We start from the raw sequence: 7048 nt of genomic DNA, 5'->3' as shown, positions 1-7048 counted from the left end.
CAGTCGTTTCAATATAATTTATTGCCAAAAACATTTATTTAGGCTTTTCCCATATAGACCTTTGTGGAGAAAAGTAACTAACTACTTTAGGAAGTAACTTGTAGTGTAGCTAGCTACTTTTTGTTGAAGTGTTCAACATTTATGTGGATGAAACATTTTGATAACGTTTTTGAAAAACGTTTTTCTTAATCTGTACACAATGTCACACAATGTCATATGTTAATATTAGTTTAGATTTAGGTTGTGACGTGTAAAAAAATAAATGAGTGAAAAGAAGAGAAGAACCCAGTCCAGGAGACTCGAAACAAGCAGAATTCCTTTGTTGAGACGTGTTGGTTAATCTGCAGTCATACAGCGTCTTCAAGGTGTCCAATGTGTCTGCAAGAGCCTACTAGAGGTCCGCAGTCTGCAAGTTCTTTCACAAGTCTCTCACAAGTCTCACACAGGTCTGAATTAGTCAAAGATTTCATGGCTATATTGTGTTCTTAGGAGGAGGGGATATAGCTAAACAAAGTATGCAAATTAAGAGTTGTGGTCGGCAGGGTAAACTGCTTTTTCAGGCCTAATCTCATCTTGTTCTGGAGACAGAAACCGCCTGACCATTTGATCGAAAAGAGAAAACAATAGACACCCCATGCTGTGAAACTGACAATTTGCATTACATTGGCTTAGCCTGTTATCAGAAAGACAAAAGGTTAATGTCCTTCCTAGCTGGGATGTTAATGAAATTATATAATTAAAAACCAGAGAATATAACTTTTCAGTTGTACGTAGATTATTGTTCATTTGGAATTAGTTGATAGAAATTTATATTTCCACAGACGTCAGGTGACAAAAATCTGCGTCTTATGACGATGTTATTTTGACGTCCAGTAACGACGTCAAATGACATGGATATTTGGTTGACTTTAGGTTGTGTTGGGAAGTGACCAAAATCCAACCTTCAGCCAACATCTTAAACCAGGGGTGTCCAAAGTCGGTCCTGGAGGGCTGGTGTCCTGCTGACTTTAGCTCCAATTTGCTTCAACACACCTGCCTGGAAGTTTCTAGTATACCTAGTAAGAGCTTGATTAGCTGGTTCAGGTGTGTTTGATTAGGGTCGGAGCTAAACTCTCAGGACACTGGCCCCCCAGGACCGAGTGTGGACAGCCCTGTCTTAAACCAACATCATATTGACGTTAAATACTGGCATTCATTCATCAGGTATGGCAACCAAAATCCAACATCTGATAGTGGTAACGTCTACAACAATGTCAAGCTGTAACATCATTAGATGTCGATATTTGGTTGGTTTTAGGTTTGACGTTGGACATTGATCCAACTGATGTTGAGTTCTGACATCAACCCAATTTTCATTTCCAAACAAAATGTAACGTCCTCAAAACTAAAGGGTATAACATCAACCTGACGTCGTGTGTCTGTCCTGTGTCTGCTGAATGGACATTTTGAATGTTCTGAAAACTTTCAAAAATTATTTTTGGTAAATTAGGGACGTACCAAAACATTCTCTGAACATCATTTTTGTAAACTGGGAAGATCATTTCCCAATCGAATTGATATATTTGCAAGTGTTTCCGAATGAACTCTCTGCTTCTATTGGGATTGAATAATCTCAGAATTACTCATTATGACAACTTATCATATTGTGTTTAAATAGTGGATGCAACTTTTATCTCTCAGAGATATCAGCTTGCATCCAGACCCTTTTTGTTATTTTTGGAAAGTATTTTCTTTACTTACTGTCTTGAAGTATAATGTAAGCTATAACATTACCAATCATAACCAAAGCTTTTCGCATTAATACTTTCCGTTTTGTATAACAGCATTTTTCCCTGTATGTAAAAGACACAAACAAGTGAACCAGGTTGACATTTAGGATGCAGAACAGTGGATTAAGTCACAATCTCATTGTTCCCTTGTTAGCTGTAATGGATGACGTGAACAGATAATCAAATGGGTTTTTAAATCCTCTTAACACTGACTTATGAACAAAGCATTGGAGCATTAAGAACCACTGATGCAGCTAATGAGTTTGGGGCAGATCTGCCTTTAATGATAGGTATGTCCTCACCTTAATGAGGGTTAAGCAGGGCTTAAATCATCTAAAGGCTACTTGATACTGCAAACAGAGCACAGAAGGGCAGCTTACTGACCAATCTGTAGTTCCCATATGGTAAACATAGCCTACATTTTCAAATGTTTTTCAGTATATAGATTTACTAGTTTATATATTACATATTTATATAAATTAAAGAACATTTAAAACATTTATTATTACAATAAATAAAATATATTTGCATAAAATAGATTTACATGTACTTTACATCAGTTTTGAGTGTATAATTATTTGATGAACTATAACTATTCTACAAAAATCACAGCTACACGTACATTGCATAACTTTACATACATGTGTAGTTGAGTGCACTTGAAAATGCACTTATAGTATTTAACACATCATCAAAGCTAAAGTAAATGTATGATTGTGCATTTACACTGGTCAGGTGTTTTAATAGTCACAAACCTTTTTTTATTTATTGTTTTTTATTGGAAATACAAAATCCAAATACAACAAGATGACATTCAGCTTCACAAATTGTGTATCACACATGGAAGGCTCAACACACAATAATATACAAAAATACAAAAAAGGCAAGTTACAAAAAACAAACTAAACATTTGAGTGAAAAACAAACATAAAAAATAAATTAATATACATCAAGTTATATGATACAAATAAATTCATTTATTTTCATTCATGTTTTTTTATCAGAGACTACAAATTCATTTTAGCCAGGGCATTCGAAAACATTTTAAGTTCTTCTATAAATACAATGAGTAATGGAGGTGTTTTGAAATATCTGCATTTATGAATAAAATATTTGGCTAATACAATGATCATAATTATCGAATTGTGCAAAACAGAGCAATCTTTAGTAATACTATATAGTACATCATGTAATGTAAAAGTCAAATCTTCAGCATCCACATTCTTTATTATCAACCAGTCTTGTACTTTTTTCCAAAATGATTGAACGGTGCTGCAAGTAAAAAATATCTGTTCTGTGTCTTCAATTAAGTGTTTACATAAATAGCATGGTGAATATTCTAAATTAAATTTCAAGTGTAAAAACCTATTGGAAGGGTATATATCATTTCATATTTTAAATTGTATTTCTTTTGCCTTGGGGAGAATTGGAAATTTAAGATATGCCTTTCTAAAATATTTAACAGTATTTTTATCCAATGATATAACTTATTTCTTAATCCTTGATAGGGGAAGCAGCACGATTGGATACTAATTTGTCTTAATTTTTATTCGAGCAAAGTTTATTATTGATTTCAATCTCACCAATATTTAAATAAGGGAAGGACTGGAGTAATTTTTGAATAGGAAAGGAAACTTTTCATTAACATTTTATACCTGAGGGTATTGCATTAATAACAGTGAAAAACTGCTTTGTATTACAAGCAAATCCGTGTTTTAGGGTAAAAGTATTATAGTCTAGAACAATGGTTCTCAAACTTTTTTTCACCAAGTACCACCTCAGAAAAAAAATTCTCACCAAGTACCACCATAATGACCAGTATTGAAATACAGTAGCATAGTAGGCCTAATTAAGCATCTAATTAAGCATCTCCTCAGCCACTTTAAACTTTATAAATAGTTTGAACATTAACTGCCCTTGCAGATTAAAGAAAGAAAAAACAAAATCAAAACCTCAACATTTAAATTAAAATGTGCTTCTAAAAGTTCATTAAAAACACCCCTGTTCTTAAAAGGAAAAGGAAAACTGCTTTACTTTAATGTAAATCATTAGGATGTCAGGCTGACAAAACATTGCTGCACTCTGATACTCTGAGTTTTATTCATGGAGAAAATTAAAAAGCTCTGCAGTGTTTGGGTGTTCTAAGATAACTAGTCTAACAAAATGCTATTCCACACAAAATATGAAGCTGATTGGTCTGTTCTTGTCACGTGACTTGAGGTGCGGCATTCTGAAAAGTGTAGATGTTTTCAACTAGGCACACCTGGAATACGCAAGCTCGTTGCGCTGCTTGCGCCTTCATTATAAATAATGAACTTGTGCATGAAAATGGTGCGATATGTAAACAACTGCCATCTTTTGCTGCCGTTGTGGCCCATGTGTTGGGGACCACTGCTCTAGCATGTATCTGCTCTGCAAGTACCACGCGCCTCTTTCTCTAGTTCTGCGGCAATTGAATTGCTTTTTAGCAGCTGATGACGCGATGCACTAAAGTAAACATTTTAAGCACATCGCTTTGATCGGAGGTTTTAGAGAACAGCCTCTGCTGATCACATTGGTGCTATTGTAATCATCAAATGATTAAAATTGTGATATTTTTTTCTTTCATTACTCAGTGATTCTTCCGCGTACCACTAGAAGTAAACCTGCGTACCACTAGTGGTACACCTACCACAGTTTAACCACTGATCTAGAAAATTTCCCCTTCCATCCATTATGTCTGTTACTGACCAAATATTTTTATTTAACCATTCTTCACAAAAAATGGATTTGTTCCTATGGAGAATATACTTGTTATTCCAGATAAGGGTATTGTGGGGTGCAGGCCCGGATTAAGAACTCAGGGGCCCCTGGGCACATTGTCTTGTAAGGCCCCCTACCTGGCCGCAGCCCTATAATTGAATTTAAAAAATAAGAATAATATAATAATTTTTAAATAAAATGAATCTTTAATTTGTTGCCCACATATTTAAATAAATGATATATAGTACATATGTATTTATAGTCTACAAAGATTTAACTTATTTTTCAAAGCATTGAATAAAATATTAATAAAACTAAAAAAATAAAATAAAAAAACTATAAATATATATATATATATATATATATATATATATATATATATATATATATATATATATATTATTATTATTATTATTATTATATATAAATATATTTTTTCTTTTTTTAAGGGTATTTTAATGTATTGCTTTTACAAACTTATAAAGCTTATTATTGCCATGGCATTTAACGCACAGTGCTTCTCCAATCCAGTTCTATGAATCTGAGTTCTATGAATCTGAGTCTTTCATAATACAAACACTGATTTACTGTCTCTCTCCTCCTCTCCCTGTATTTTCTCTACTCTTCTCGTGACGAAGACTTGATTATAAACCTAAAAGTATCCGAAATCACAGACACTATACCTCTTCTCTCCCGTCTCTCTCCTCTTCTGGGCCTCTCTCTCTCTCTCTCCCTCTCTCTCTCCTTTTCTGTCTGTCTCTCACACTATGAATCCAGTCCGCGCTGCGCTGCCGTTAGCCTCCTCCGCCTGGTTAATGCTAGCTTCTCATCATTTAAAGTTACCATAACGTCTTCTTCTGTACCCTCATTCTCCTGATCATGGGTCTGTTTAAAAGTCGGTGTGTATGGAAAATGCCTCAATAAAGATGCCTCCTCTCCTCTTTCTGTCGCGTTTGTTAAATCCACTTGTCCACTCAGTTTTGATCTATGACAGATATATCGTTAAACTGAAGTCTGCTCAGTTCAGTGCGGGTTATTACAAAACTGACGTTTCCGCGCTTGACCAATTACAGCATTCTGTTTAGTTAAAGAAAGAAAGGCAATATAAATCTAATAATAATATTAATATGTGATCGCGATTTTTTTGCTCAGAGGAAATACAGTCGTCTGAGCAATATAGTTTTTGCAGAGAGGGAGGCACCTATAATAAGACTAAACATTATTAAATACCCACGAGACACTTGTGACTTTATATCACATTTGCATTATTTTAAAAAAATGTTTCCTTCCTGTTAAAATTAAATATATTTCCAATCTGATATGTAATGGGGAGAAAAAAAAGTAGCACGAGTTCAGCAGATGGTGGATTCGAACCGAGTTCATGATTAATCGCGTCAAAAGATGATACTGTGCGCCTTACAAGGTGCGCCACTTGGACTGTAATGAATGATAGCTCTTTACTCATTTTGTCTCTATCAATCAGGCATCGATCCAACTAGATGCGCTTTTTGCAATTAGCCAAAAAAGACACTCCGAAATTGTCTTTTTTTCTCCCCCCTCGCAGGGGCCCCTAGTGCGCACGGGCCCCTGGGCCTGTGCCCATAAGGCCCATTGGTTAATCCGGCCCTGGTGGGGTGTAAAATTGTGTGTGATTAATAGTCACAAACCAATTTTTCACCACTCTGCGTTTCTGTCATCAAAATATTTCTGGTTTGATGTTGAATGTCTATTTACTATACTGAGTGGTCATAGAATTATTATTAAGAAAAGAGATGTCAAATTTTATATAGATAAAAAAGGTATAGATAAGAATCTCCTGTTTTTGTTAAATCTGTTGATATTATTGGGCAAGTTTCATCTGTGTAACCAAAGGAAGCCTAACATCTTCCATTTTAAGGCTGATTAAAAAATTTATTTTGAAACTCTTAAAGGACTTTCAAGTCGTAAAGCGATGAGAACTATGAATATACTTAAAAAGCTTAACTCCTCTTCTCTATGGTAGCTAAATGTTATTTTAGCTCTTGTTCTCGATTTGTTTTATTTTGTTCTTTCTCTTCTTCTTTTTTTTGTCACTTCGTTTACACATGTTATGCTAAAATGCATAATATCGTAAGACTTGTTATGCATTTGACTGGAAATGTTCAGCAAATACAATAATATATATGTATATAAACGTTTTTTCTGTCATAAACTAGCGTGAACTTTCAGGCGCTTGTTGTGTAACCCCGCATGTGACGTCATCAACATGCACCAGCAGTACGGTAAGACCCACTGAGAGTGGAACGCGGGCCAGACTTGACATTTGAAAATAAAACTTAAAGCAGAAACCGTGAAGAAACTGTGCAGATTGGATACAAATATGAGATTACAGTTCGGAGGCGACTCAGGATAATAGCTGCCTATTTTCTTTTAGGTACGTTCACGAGTGTCGCACTATCATTTCTTGTGAAATCGAAACCTAAGGAGAAGCTGAGTGTTGATTTCACTTTGTTTATGTGTCTAACGCTGATGTTTATAAGCCTTTAGCGGTGTAACAA

The 7048-nt window shown here is 34.8% G+C and overlaps 1 protein-coding gene across 3 annotated transcripts in view; it reads left to right on the top strand.

Annotated features, from left to right (window-relative positions):
* The window catches only part of cmtr1 (cap methyltransferase 1), a 59631-nt gene that overhangs the window by 18029 nt on the left and 34554 nt on the right, over positions 1-7048 (top strand). Inside the window, 1 exon segment of one of the 3 annotated variants that reach the window (NM_200133.1) lies at positions 6741-6772. The exons of 1 other annotated variant lie outside the window; for it this stretch is intronic. The gene's annotated coding sequence lies outside the window, so the exon portion shown is untranslated. 3 annotated transcript variants of the gene reach the window in all.

The sequence above is a fragment of the Danio rerio genome, chromosome 23, assembly GCF_052040795.2.
Source record: "Danio rerio strain M-AB ecotype USA chromosome 23, GRCz13ab, whole genome shotgun sequence".
In the NCBI taxonomy this organism is placed as follows: Eukaryota; Metazoa; Chordata; class Actinopteri; order Cypriniformes; family Danionidae; genus Danio; species Danio rerio.
The sequence above is the reverse complement of the archived record's forward strand: the minus strand, read 5'-3'. Positions and strand labels throughout refer to the sequence as shown.